This window comes from Lygodium microphyllum, chromosome 30 (genome assembly GCF_053477565.2).
Source record: "Lygodium microphyllum isolate KBCC chromosome 30, Lygodium_microphyllum_v1.1.10, whole genome shotgun sequence".
In the NCBI taxonomy this organism is placed as follows: domain Eukaryota; kingdom Viridiplantae; phylum Streptophyta; class Polypodiopsida; order Schizaeales; family Lygodiaceae; genus Lygodium; species Lygodium microphyllum.
In genome coordinates this window covers 108,009,474-108,022,467 of record NC_141164.1, presented here as the reverse complement: position 1 = coordinate 108,022,467, position 12,994 = coordinate 108,009,474, and positions in this window count along the sequence as shown.

The following is a 12,994-nucleotide window of genomic DNA, read 5'->3' as shown; positions in this document are numbered from 1 at the left end:
TTATGACTGCGATGCATTCCCCAGATTATTGACAAAGGGTTGAGATGATGAACATCCTAGAGCGTATCTATAATCCGCATATGCCTTATCAAGGATCTACCTTCACATTTCAAATCCGCGTATGCCTTCTGTTTATCCTTGGGGGCTTGGATGTCCTGTCTTATTGACTTCATTTGGTCGTCCATATCTTCTAGCATCTGCTTTGAAGCTTCAACCCTCAAGGTTGGATCCGAGAAGTTTAAAGGAATTTGACAATCATGCCCATACAATGCTTGAAAACGGGTCATCTGAATGCTTTGTTGGTAGGAACCATTGTAGGCAAACTCAACCAGTGACAAGTATTGAATCCACTTTTTTGGTTCACGACAGGAGTGTGCCCTTAGCATATCCTCGATGACTTGGTTGATTCGCTCCGTTTGACCATCGGTTTGAGGATGGTAAGCTGTACTAAAACAGAGTTGAGTCCCAATGGCTTCAAAGATAGCTCTCCAGAAGTGTGATGTGAAGAGAGAATCACGATCACTAATGATTCTTCTGGGTAACCCATGTAGTTTGAATATCTCCTTGATGAATAACCTTGAAATGTCTGAGGCTTTATAGTTTGTCTTAACAGGGATAAGGTGTGCAACCTTGGTGAGCATATCCACCACAACCATAATGGAGTTGTATCCTCCCTGAACTTGGGGCAGGCAAACAACAAAGTCCATAATACTGATGAATTCCCATTTCATTTGGGGAATGTCAAGTGGTTGCAACTTTCATGGCATTTTGACATGTTCGGTCTTAATACGTTGACAAGACAAACATGCAGTGAGACACGAGGCTTCAATCTCTGGAGGACTCTCTTGCCAACATTTCTTCTACTTCTTTCTTTTCAATGTCCCTGAATTCGGCTTTCATGCCACTGCACAGAGGAAGGTATTCGGTTCTGAAGGTGTCAAAATGCATACATCTGAGCATTGTGGTGGTGCCATCATCATAGTAATGCCAGCTTCTGATGGTTTCAACAGTGTATGTTGTGAAAAACACTCTGTCTACCAACTTCCAGTGGGTTGCTAATTGAACAAACAGAAGATTATCAGTACACCAAGCATCCCATGTATCTTGCTGTTGAGCATCCACGAACAAATTCAAACTTTTTTCCTTCTTGTCCCTGTGAACCTCTACAGACCAAGACTCCTGAAGATTCTTCACAATCTCCCACTTGATGTTGTCTGGAAACTTCTCAATGAATTTGAGAACGTCACCTTTAATCCTCTCCCATTAGTATCTCTTTCTGACTGCATTGAGGGTCTTGGCATAGCCAAGATGTCCTGAAAAACGGGAGTCATGAGCTTTCCAAAGTATTTTTTGCTTGAGTGACTGGCTTGCCGGTATACATAATCTTGTTCTATAGTAGACAAGTCTATTATCGATAGAGAATTCTTGATACTTAGCCTATAGCTTCGGGTCTTGATCCTTGATAGGGATCTCCCTTTGCAACTTCTGATAGGTTGGATCATGGCATACCTCTTCTCTAGCTAGCTCAAATATTGGGTTGTTTGGCATGGATATCTTTGTGGCTAGAGATCTAGTTGTTGATGGATCTTGTAAGATCAGAGAACTAAGGAATGTCTTACGAGACTGAGTGCGTCGGCAACTACATTCTCCTTTCCAGGCCGGTATTTGATTTCAAAATCATATTCCTCCAGCACTTCAATCCATTGACGTTGCCTCATGTTGAGCTCATTCTGGGTAAAGATCCACTTGAGACTTTTATGATCCGTCACTAGGGTAAACCTGTTACCCAACAAGTAGTGTTTCCATAGCTTGAGAGCATGGATGATAGCTAACAACTCCAGATTGTGGGAAGCATAATTCCTCTCATGGCTCTTCAGTTTGCTTGAAGAGTATGCTACAAGATGACCCTCTTGCATAAGCATACATCCTAAGGCAAGTGTGCTAGCACCATTTACTACTTCGAACTCCTTACTGAGGTCCAGAAGTTTCAGGATAGGTGCTGATACCAAACTTTGCTTTAGTTTATCAAAGCTAGATTGTTCAGCAGTTGACCATACAATCGATGTTTGCTTCTTCAGTAGATCGGTCAGTGGCACTGCAATCAAAACATAGTTTTTGATAAAGACCCTGTACCATCCTCTCAATCCAAGAAAACTTTGTATTTCTTTGACAGTTGTTGGTGTTGGCCATTCCCAGAACATCTTTGACTTTGGTCGGGTCTACTGAAATTCCTTCAGCTGAAACAATGAATCCCAGATATTCAATCTGTCGCTTAAAGAATGCACATTTCTTCTTTTTGGCATAAAGCTTGTGTGCCCTCATTGTCTCAAGGACAATGCGAAGCTGGGGTTCATGATCTTCTTCCTGTTTGGAGTAGAGTAAGGTATCCTCAAAGAAGACAAGTATGAAGTCATCAAGATATGGCCTAAAGATATCCTGCATTAACCTATTGAAGGTGGCAGGTGGATTCGTCAGCCCGAATGACATGACTTGGAACTCAAAATGTCTATATCTTGTGCTGAATGCCATCTTTGGGATATCTTCTTCCTTGATCCATATCTGATAGTATCCAGACCTGAGATCAATCTTAGAGAAGATCTTCACATCTTGAAGATGATCAAGAAGTTCATCTATTCTTGGAATAGGGTATTTGTTCTTAATGGTTGATTGATTCAACCCTCTGTAATCAATACATAGCGGAAGAATTCCATACTTCTTCTTCTAGAATAGCACTGGAGCTTCCCATGGCAAACTGCTAGGATGGATGTAGCCCTAATCTATCAGTTTCTTAAGTTGCTCCTTTAGCTCAATCACTTCCGGGATGGACATCCTATAAGGCCTCTTTGCGATTGACGCAGCTCCTGGTACTAGCTTGATTTCATGATCAACTTCCCTTTGAGGAGGAAGTTCTATCAGATTTTCAAGAAATACGTCCGCGTACTCCTTTAGCCACGAAGGTTCTTCACTAGACTCTTGATTCTGATCTAGCTTATTTAGCTTAATCAAGTAGATAGGTAGTCCCTTCCTAACTCCCTTTATTATCCGAAATGCTTTGGCCAATTGAATTTTTGGCTTTCTAGCCTCTCCTTGACTTGTGACCAATACCCCTTCAGAATTTTGAAAGGAAACTTTGCCCTTTCCATAGTGGATGTGGACATCATTAGGTTTAAGCCAATCCATTTTGAGCAACACTCATGGATACCTAGGTTCATAACCCTGAATCTGACCGAAGTCGATTTTCCTCCCAATAGAAATTTCACTTGAGGATGTGCTTGGGCAATAATTTTCTTTACGTTCAAACTTTCTAAGCGTTCCTCACATTACATTTCATGCTCAATTCAGCTTTTAGCCAAGTGACCAAATCACTTAACTTCTTAATCAATACTTGCAAACAAGACAATCATTGATAAAAAGAGTCTTATTTCATTCATATGGACATAGCCCTTTTGAAGTACAATTATTATTGGGAAGATGGAACAAGCTGATACATTAATTCGGGGAGAATAAGGTTGTGTTACATTCAGCTACGGGAACTGGGTAATAGTATGGATTTGGGTCATGGATCTTCAGGAATCGATAGATCATTGGAAGATTAGGGTATCCTCTCCTTTGGTACCCATTCTTCTCGTAATGTCTCAACACCTTGATTCTATCATCAGCAGGGATTATTCGGGTCACTTCCTTGTACACATACGTGTTCAACTTGACCTTCCAACCTCCGACATGTAGGGTTGTGTTTGTGTGAGCCTCAACAAAGATGAATAGCTTCACGATCTTCAGGTTCTCCAACCACTTGATTCTTTTTAAGTTGGTTCAAAGGTATGCAAATTGGTGGGTGGCTATGTAATAGATTCCTGAGTCACTCGTCCATCTCTGTTCCACGTACAGGGGTGAAGGATTGTAGATGCGGTCTAGGATATTCATCATATCGATTCTCCGTCAATAATCCGAGGTACGCATCGCGGTCATAAACATGACCTAGAACACCAAGAATCTGTTCCATGCTTCATGACTCTCTAAGTCAGCATTGATAAGTAAGTAGGTAACAATCTTAACAACAACATTTGCTCTACTTCACCTTATTAAGTTTTCTTGTAAACACTAGTTCCTTGTTGGTTTATTCTGATGCCAACTGTAACGTCCCCACCTTTTCGCTCGTAGGACATGTCTTAGTAGCCCATCGGGAAGAGGGTCTAGAAAGCGCCGCCTGATAGTCCCACGGAATGTCACGGGGTTTGCAATCTAGATCTTTCCGAGTGTGCCACGAAATGGAAGCATTCCGGCCATTCCCACTTAGGACCGACTGAATCGGGGTTTTCCTAGTGGTGAAATTCCTACAGCGGCAGCTAGCGTCGAATCCCACGTGAACTACTCTACGCAAAAATGTCAGGGTCGAAGTGGATTCATGCTGCACTTGATTCAAGGAGAATGGGAAACGAGAGGGATGCAAAGATAGACCTCTCTGCCCATAAGGCATAGTCCCATTCCTTTCCCCTAAAACGTCATAAATCGGGAGTCTAGTATCCTAGATTCTAGGTCAACATTCCTTGCTATTCATTTTCTTCGACAAAAGTTTCCGGCCAATCGGGACCACCCATTCGTAGGACGGACCCATGGCCACATCCACCGCACTTTCCTTAAGGTTGCTTTAGTTGTCTAATTACCTACCACATTTACTTGGACATGCATTAAACAGCCTCCCTAATTAGCCAATTAGTCACCGGTTCCTTCATGTAATATTAGCACTGACATAGAAAAACGGTGTCAAACAAGTTCCTTTTCAACAATTGACCTTATTTATCTTTGGAATACATCATATAATCCATCCCATAGGCCAATCCATAATCCACCCGAAGGCAATCCATAATCCACCCGAAGGCAATCCAGCAATCCACAGGGATTACTAATCCAATTTTCTGCCCGTAGACTAGTATGTGGGCCTCAAGATCCAATCCCGAGTCACGTGGACCTCTTATGCAGGACCTGGAAGGCAAGGGATTTATCGCTAGAGCCCCCCCTAGCACCCAAGTGTCCTCTTGCTCCAAGTAGCGCCCAACGTAGAGACCTCTCGCAGCAGGTTCGGTCCATGTTCCCAGCAGGGCTAATAACCCCCTTGGTTAGGGTCAGGCAGATAGTCGGGGGTAACTGATGCTGCCTCTCCCTTGAGGCCTTCAACCTGAAGCACTAATTATTTTTCCATCTTTAGCTCCTTGAGAAAAGCAATACAAATAGTGCTCCTAACTTATACAAACACAAAAGTCCAGTGGTCATTTATTTGGCAAACTACTAAGGTGTGAATCCTTCTCTCTGAATGCATCCAGCATCCGATCCAGGATCATTTGCGACTTGGCAAGATCCTCAAGGGTTTGTTTGTTTACCCTTTTTTCCTTGGGCTAGGGTCATACCTTGTCAATCCAAATTAACCAATACCTTAGGTTTCTTAAGTTAGGACAATAAATCCTGGTGACCATGCTTGTAGGCAATTCATAGTTATCTTATCTTGGCAAATCAATCCAAGAAGGGTGATGTAGCAGGATGTCTACTCATCCTCTTGCACAATAGGATTGCACTAGAACCTGCCAATCTTATTCCAAGGGATAGAAGATGGAAAGAGTTAGCATTTGCCTCATGAACATGGCATTGGACCACAGCAATGGTGAGGGCCAAGCTCCATTGCATAAGATCCAATCGGAGATGGAGATTTGGTGGATTGGTGCAGCCCAGGTACCAATTAAAAATCATCAGACATTGAAATGGTTGTTCAACCGTACATGTAATCCAAATATCATTAAGTCTCAAAGTGAAGGTAAAATGTTGGTAATTGATGGGGTTGGTAATTTTAATGTGGAATGGCATATGAGTGCTGATTTAAAAACTATCAAATGTATGCTTGGAATATGTAATGGTGCAAATGCAAAATATCCTTGCATTTATTGCATGGAAAGTGTTGGATCTAAATATTGGAGTAGTTTGCGACCAGTAAGAAGAGCCCCAAATAGAGACTCTATAGATTTGAGTAAATTTAAAAACATAGAAGACATCTGGGATCCCATTCTTTCAATCTCTCTTAAGAATGTTCATATTTGTACTTTAATGCAGAGATTAGAATAATCGATAAGCTTCTCAAGTTGCATCTTGACTACGCATATTCCATTAAGCCATTATCTTTATCAGATGAGTGTATTGATAAATGTGAGGCATTACTATCGAAAATGGGATTTCATGGAGGCCAAGTTCACTTGAGAAAGGATCCAATACTTTTACGAAAAACAAGAGATATCTTGGCCGATGTCTTTATGGGAGGCTCAAAAGCTTCTTAGGAAACCATTCAAGAAAGCAGGTGAATGTGGCTTGGGAGTGTTGGAAAGAGCTATGTGAGATCACAAAAAATGTTGCAAGCACATCGAGGCTTGTGTTTTTTAGAATGGAGGTTTGGATACACCTTGATGTTTTTCTGAAACTCCTCAGGCAACATAAGACAACATATACATATCCAGAAGAGTTCAAAAGATCAATCACAAATCTTGTTCAGGCAATAAAAGAGGCATGGGGAGAAAAAGATATCACTTTTTATCTGGTAAAGTAACAATTATTTAATATGGGTTTATTTTGACAGGCTTTTCAATTGGTATAAAATGAGTGTTACTTTGTATTGCAGCATATTCTTCATATTCATGGGCCTTACTTTGTGGAGGAGCACGGCCCCTTAGCAACTTATAGTAGCCAAGGCATGGAAAAATCCCACTATTCAGCACACACAAGTTATTTTTGAAGCACAAGGCATGGGGGAGGAGTTACAAAAAGCAATGCTTTGGAGGAGCTATTCAATTGGTTTTTTTTTAACAACAACTTCTTAGAATCCAGATAAAAGATGGCAATGACACATGAGAAGTCACACTTTTATATATAAGATATAATATATACAAAGCTAGCTTTCCAAAGCTCTCACATTCTCTTCCTCCTCAGGGATCTTTCCTCTATAATGTAGAAATTTTCTTCTCTTGTAGCCAGCTATAGATTTTATATCAGTTTGGTTTGCAGCCAAGGCGTAGGATGTGAAGGCCAAAAAGTATCCTGCTCTAGAAGTAGAGTAACCTAGACCATAGCCAAAAATCCTAATTGATGCAGTCTTTTCCAAAAACATTACTTTGTGGGAATTATATTGTAATCCTGAGAAACCTAGAAGCCTTGTAAGAGCTTTAATACAAAGTATGGGTCATGCTGCATCCTCTGAGAAACTACTATGAAGTACTAAAAAGGAATTAGGGTCAATCCTAGCTAAGTAGTGGCCAAGTGCAATGTCTTTCAATGTACTACCACCAGCTCTCGATCCTTTGCCACGTCCCAAGAAGTTATCTGAATCAGCAATCTCCAACTGCAAATAACACCCATACCAAATGAGCATGGAACACAAACCTACCAATGTATAAAAGCAAATTTGAAATAATCTTACCACTTGGTTTTCATCGTACTCCAATTTAACTGGATTCCATAAATTTATTGATGATGATGTCTTGTTGGTGTTTATCAATTCTTTAACGTACTCAGACTCCTCTCTTCCAAAATTGGAAATCCCAAGTTGGCTTTGCATGTGATCGAACTCCTCATCAGTAATACTTAGCTCTTTCTCAGCATCTTTTGCCTTGTCAAAACAAAGAGAGAGGGCTTCACCACCATCAATAAACTTATCATCTCTAGTTTTGGTTCAAGTTTGAGTATCTCTTCCTTTGATTCATTCTCTGTGTCAACTATCCCATTTGCAGCATCAAAAGCCTCTGCAATAATGGCTAGACAATAATCTTCCCTAAGATTGAAAAGTTTTTGAATATCTGACAGTAATATGTACTCCTTCTCCTTGAAAGGTATAGATGGTAGAGAAGGAATAGTATAGTGAGAACTGTCATCAGTTGCAAGGTTTGCATTTCCTTGGCTCTCCTCAATGATGGTCTCAGCTTTGAACTAAGCAACATCCAGCTTCTCAGCAATAGAAGCTTCAAAATCTACATCTACAACCTCCTATGTTTCCTTTTCATCTGCTAGGTCATCTAACAAACCAAAGCTAGCAGACTTTGCTCCTTCTAACTGTTGCTCATTAGCTTTCGTAGGATATTTGACAAGGGTGAAAACAATAAAAGCAGCAGACTTTGACATAATCTTGCAGTTCTTGGAATGAGTGGAGTACAATATGTCTCAATAGGAACATGGACATATTCCTTTGTAAACACTGGCTTTTCATTGCCTGTTGACCCAATAGGAACATGGACATATTCCTTTGTATCAACTTTAATAGCAGGACCTGCTAGATTTTCAAACTCCAAAGTCCTCCAAAAAATATTTTTTACAATATTGCAAAACACTATCAAGATCCCAATCAGGATTAAAGACATTCTTAACAACTCCATAGAAAGAGAGATCCATGCCATTTTGAAGGATAAAGTCAAGAAGCCTCTCTGATGGAGTGACATCAGTAATCTCTGATACTCCAAGAACTCTCAGTGCAGACTTTCCCTTCCCTGGAGATGCCCTTGGCATTCTGACATTGGTGGCGGAGCATGGGGAAGAAATAAAATGCATAGTCTCATCACATGTTGAAGCCCTTGAACCTGTAGAAAGCCTTCTCCTTTTCCTACTCCCTCGCAGAACCTTGGAGCCCTCAAAATATGTAGGTTCAGACATATTTCCAAGGCTTGCACAATACAGTGCGATGAGACGCAAACGCTAAAGACGTATGTTGCTACTCGTGCCGTATCGGGACAAGAATCTAAGAACGAACTAGAATCTGGGATTGCAAAAGGCCGCGCCTGAAATGATGCGAGAAGGCAAACCCCAAAAAAGCGAACACTCGCCCTCGCACCATATTGGGTCAAGAATCTGGGAACGAACGAGAATGTGGGAACGCAATAGGCCGCACTGAATCGAGACAAGAAGAAGGCTATGCTCGAAACGACGCGAGAAGGCAAACCCGAAGAAAACGAACACTCACACTCGTGCCATATTGAGAGACGACCTCCTTATAGATGACCGACACCTCCTTATATAGGGCATGCAATTGTGCCACGTGGCACTAGCCATTGGGCACCGACATGTGGCATTCCCGTGATGCAACACGTGGCCGACAAACACATGGGAAACACGTGGCCCAATCGCTAGTCGACAAGTGGCATATAGCCATTAGGCAACCACGTGGCACAATTAATGCGCGACACGTGGCATGGTTGATGAGGGTATATAAGGGACCCTTTTGCTTACGTGGACACTTTACATTCCCTCGAGCTCTTATGCCATGCTTGTCCGATACGGAGCGATCCCACTTCTGCGCCTATTGCCTTTCTCTCTTGTCGCGTTGTATCGGTTGTCCTCGCCCGATATGGAGCAAGTGTGCTTCTATGTCTTTCTCGGTTTCCTCATTTTGCGTTGTTTCATGGCCCCTTGTTCAATACGGAGCGAGGGTGCTTCTACATCTTTCCCGGTTTCCTCATTTCACGACATTTCGTGGCCCCTTGTTCGATACGGAGCAAGGATGCTTCTACGTCTTTCTCGATTTCATCATTTTGTGTCATTTCGTGGCCCCTTGTTCGATACGGAGCGAGGCTGCTTCTACATCTTCTCTAGTTTCCTCATTTCGCGCCGTTTCGTGGCCCCTTGTTCGATATGTAGCGAGGGCGTCTTTCGGTGGTCGACGTAATTGCCCTCTCGCGTCATATCAAGCTAGCTTTTTGCGGGCGTTGGAGTTGTGCTCGTCTCCGATACGCCGCGAATGCTCAGATCTGTCTTTTGCTTTCGTTCCTCCTCGTGCCGTGCCTGCTGCCCACCAAGAAAATGCTATCTTGTCAAATTTTCTAGAAAATTCCTATCTCTCTTTTGTCTTTCTAGCTCTTTTATTTCCTCCTTTGCATGGCAAGGACAAGGCAAACTGCAAGAAAATTATGTAGATAGGAAGGAAACTAGGGGTAGAAGGAAGTTACAATTTGATGAATTTGAGGAGGAACTCCCTTCAAATATTGCTGAGGCTGGGCCATTAGCGGCCCTAAAGGATATTGCCACAGAGATCCCCCCTACACCAGGTGTTGGTCAGGCATCTTCCACGGAGTCAAAGCATTCCAATGTAGAGAATGTTTCTTCTCTTGAAGTTGAAGAAGCTAAGGATGAGACTTCCCCTGTGAAGGATTCATCCCCTCCAATTGCACCTAGCCTAATTTTGCTGTAGCCAGCGAGCCTCCCAAGCCACAAAAGAAAAAGAGGAAGTCTCGATTCTTATACATGTAGAGGTGTTTCAATGAGATTAAAAAAACCCAGAGAGCCACAGAGTGTTGAGATGACAAGCTCAACACATGCGGACATTGATGATGGACCGCTTGGTTAGATGGGTCCACACGTCTACACTTAGCACGTCGGTGGTCATTATGACTCTCACATGGCCACTAAGTCATTACTTATTATATTCAAGTTGTTACACCTATTTACAGCTGGCATAGTTATAGCGCCAGTCGACTAGTGTAGTCCGTTATGCATTGTTTGACTTAGTAGGCCACTTTCCTTTATGTTTTATCTTATCTATACTTTTTGTACATTGTAAAGTGTGTGGAAGAAGAAGAAGAAACCAGCAAGAAAACGTTTTGACCTCCATCTCTCTTCTTGTCTCTTGAGTGAGCTTCTCCTTGTGCATTTTCTGTATGTTCGGCGCAGCATCTTGAGCAAGTCCCCCCACCACGCGATTCTTGACATGGTATTAGAGCCGCGCCACTGAGAGAGGCTGATTTCGAAGGGTGAAGTGAAGGATAAGAAGCAAGGTTCGAGCAAGCAAGCCACGGGTAAGAAGCTCTCCCATCCTTCCACTCTTTCTCTTGGATAGTGCCTGTGGAGGCACCGAAAGCAGGACAGAGCAAAAATCTCAGATTGCAGTGAGATTTGGTGTGCGCAAAGAGCACTCTGTATTCTGTAGATAGGGTCTTTAGTACTTTTTCGCAGTTATTTTGGGCATCTGAGGCCGTTTCAGGCCCCATTTTAGAGCTGTAAGGTTGCGGACAGTAGTTTCAAGTTACACTGTGATTTCGGCTGTTTTAACCGAAAGTGGGTGCGCATGTTACAGATTGTGAGTCTGTAATTCTTGAGGTGTTTGCAGGAAGCAAACATAAGGTCTATCTGCAAACAGTTGCAGATTGCATGTATTGTTGAGCAGACAGTGGAAAAGGCTGTCTGGTGTGTTGTTGTGCACTACAGGTCGAGGGTTGCAGAAGATTTACTTGCTGTTTGGTATTAGTTTTGTGATAATGGCAGAGAACAGTGGAAGCCCAATCATTGAGAAGCTCGACAAGAACAACTACCCTTCATGGAAGTTCCGTGTCACGAACTTCCTTATTGGAAAAGGCCTCTACGAGTTTGTTTCAGGTGAAGAAAAGAAGCCGGAGGTGAGTGATCCTCCAACTGCAGAAGAGACAAAGGCACAGAAGGAATGGAATGCAAAAGATAAGAAGGTCATGTATTGGATGTCTGTAGTAATTGACAATAATATGCTGGGACATATTAGAAATGCAGAGAATTCATATGCAGCTTAGACCACACTTGAAAGCATGTTTTCTGTAAATACAAAGGCACGAAAGATTCAACTCAAGCAAGAGTTGAATACATTGAAGAAAGGGAAGATGTCTATCAATGAGTGTGTACTGAAGGTAAGGAGCATTGCAGATGCCTTGGCAGCGATTGATGCAATGCTCGATGATGATGATTTGGTGTCGTCTACCTTGGGTGGACTTAACAATGAAAAGGCTTGGAAGTCTTTTGTAACTTCCGTATATGTCAGAAAGCCATTTCCAGATTTCGATGAGTTGGTCTCCCTTATGATCACTGAAGAGATCAACATGCAGATTGAGACATCTGAAAGAAGTGGTGAACAGGTCCAAGCTTTCTACTCCAGTTCAGGAAGGGGACGTGGCAGGTTCTTTTCAAGAGGCCAGGGTACAGGACGTGGTAGTGACAACCAGCAAAACAGATTGAATCAACAATTTGGCGATATGCAGGTTTCAGGAGGTCGTGGTAACTTTAGAGGTAGGGGGAGCTTTAGAGGAAGAGGTGGATGGCAGAACAGAGGTTCTAACAACTCTGGTATTGTGTGTCACTACTGTGGTAAAACAGGTCATATTGTAGCCCAATGTTATGCTAAGAAAGATGATATCCGCAGTGGTAAGTTGCAGCAAGGAAACTATGCATCGTCTTCACGACAGAATGAGGACAAAAATGAGAATATGTTTGTTATACAGCATATGCTGAATGCTGTTACAGGAAAGGGAACACATGATGATGTTTGGTATGTTGATTCAGGTGCATCCAATCATATGACCAGCCATGCAGAATGGTTTGGAGAGATGCAAGATTTGTAAAATGGAGGTTATGTGCAGACGGGTGATGATTCATGCCACTCAATTTCACACATTGGAAAAGTTTCCTTGTCCTTGCATGATGGTAAGACAAAGAGTCTTTCAGATGTATTACATGTGCCATCTATTACAAAGAACTTGGTGTCAATCGGAGCAAGGGCTGCAAGTCAGATTTAATGCAAAGGGCTACTTTGTAGAAGACTTTAATGACAAGTGCAGGTTGGTAGCAAAGGGAAGTAGAGTTGGACGTATATTTACTCTGGATGTTGGAATTCCTACTATAAATGCTGCTATGTATGCTAAAGGAAAAGGTGTTGTTACAGATATTGAAATTTGGCACAAATGCATTGGACATGCAAATTTACAAAGGCTGAAATTAATGCAGTCCAAAGGGTTGGTTACAGGTTTGCCTACATTTAGAGTTGTAGAATTTCAGAAGGTATGCGAAGCATGTGAGTTTGGTAAGAAGGCAAGACAACCCTTTTCACATGACAAAGATGTAAGCAGAAATATCCTTGATGTTGTGCATACAGACATTTGGGGGCCTACACAAAATGTATCTCTTGGAGGCAGTTCATACTTTATCACATTCATTGATGATTATTCTAAAAAGCTGTGGG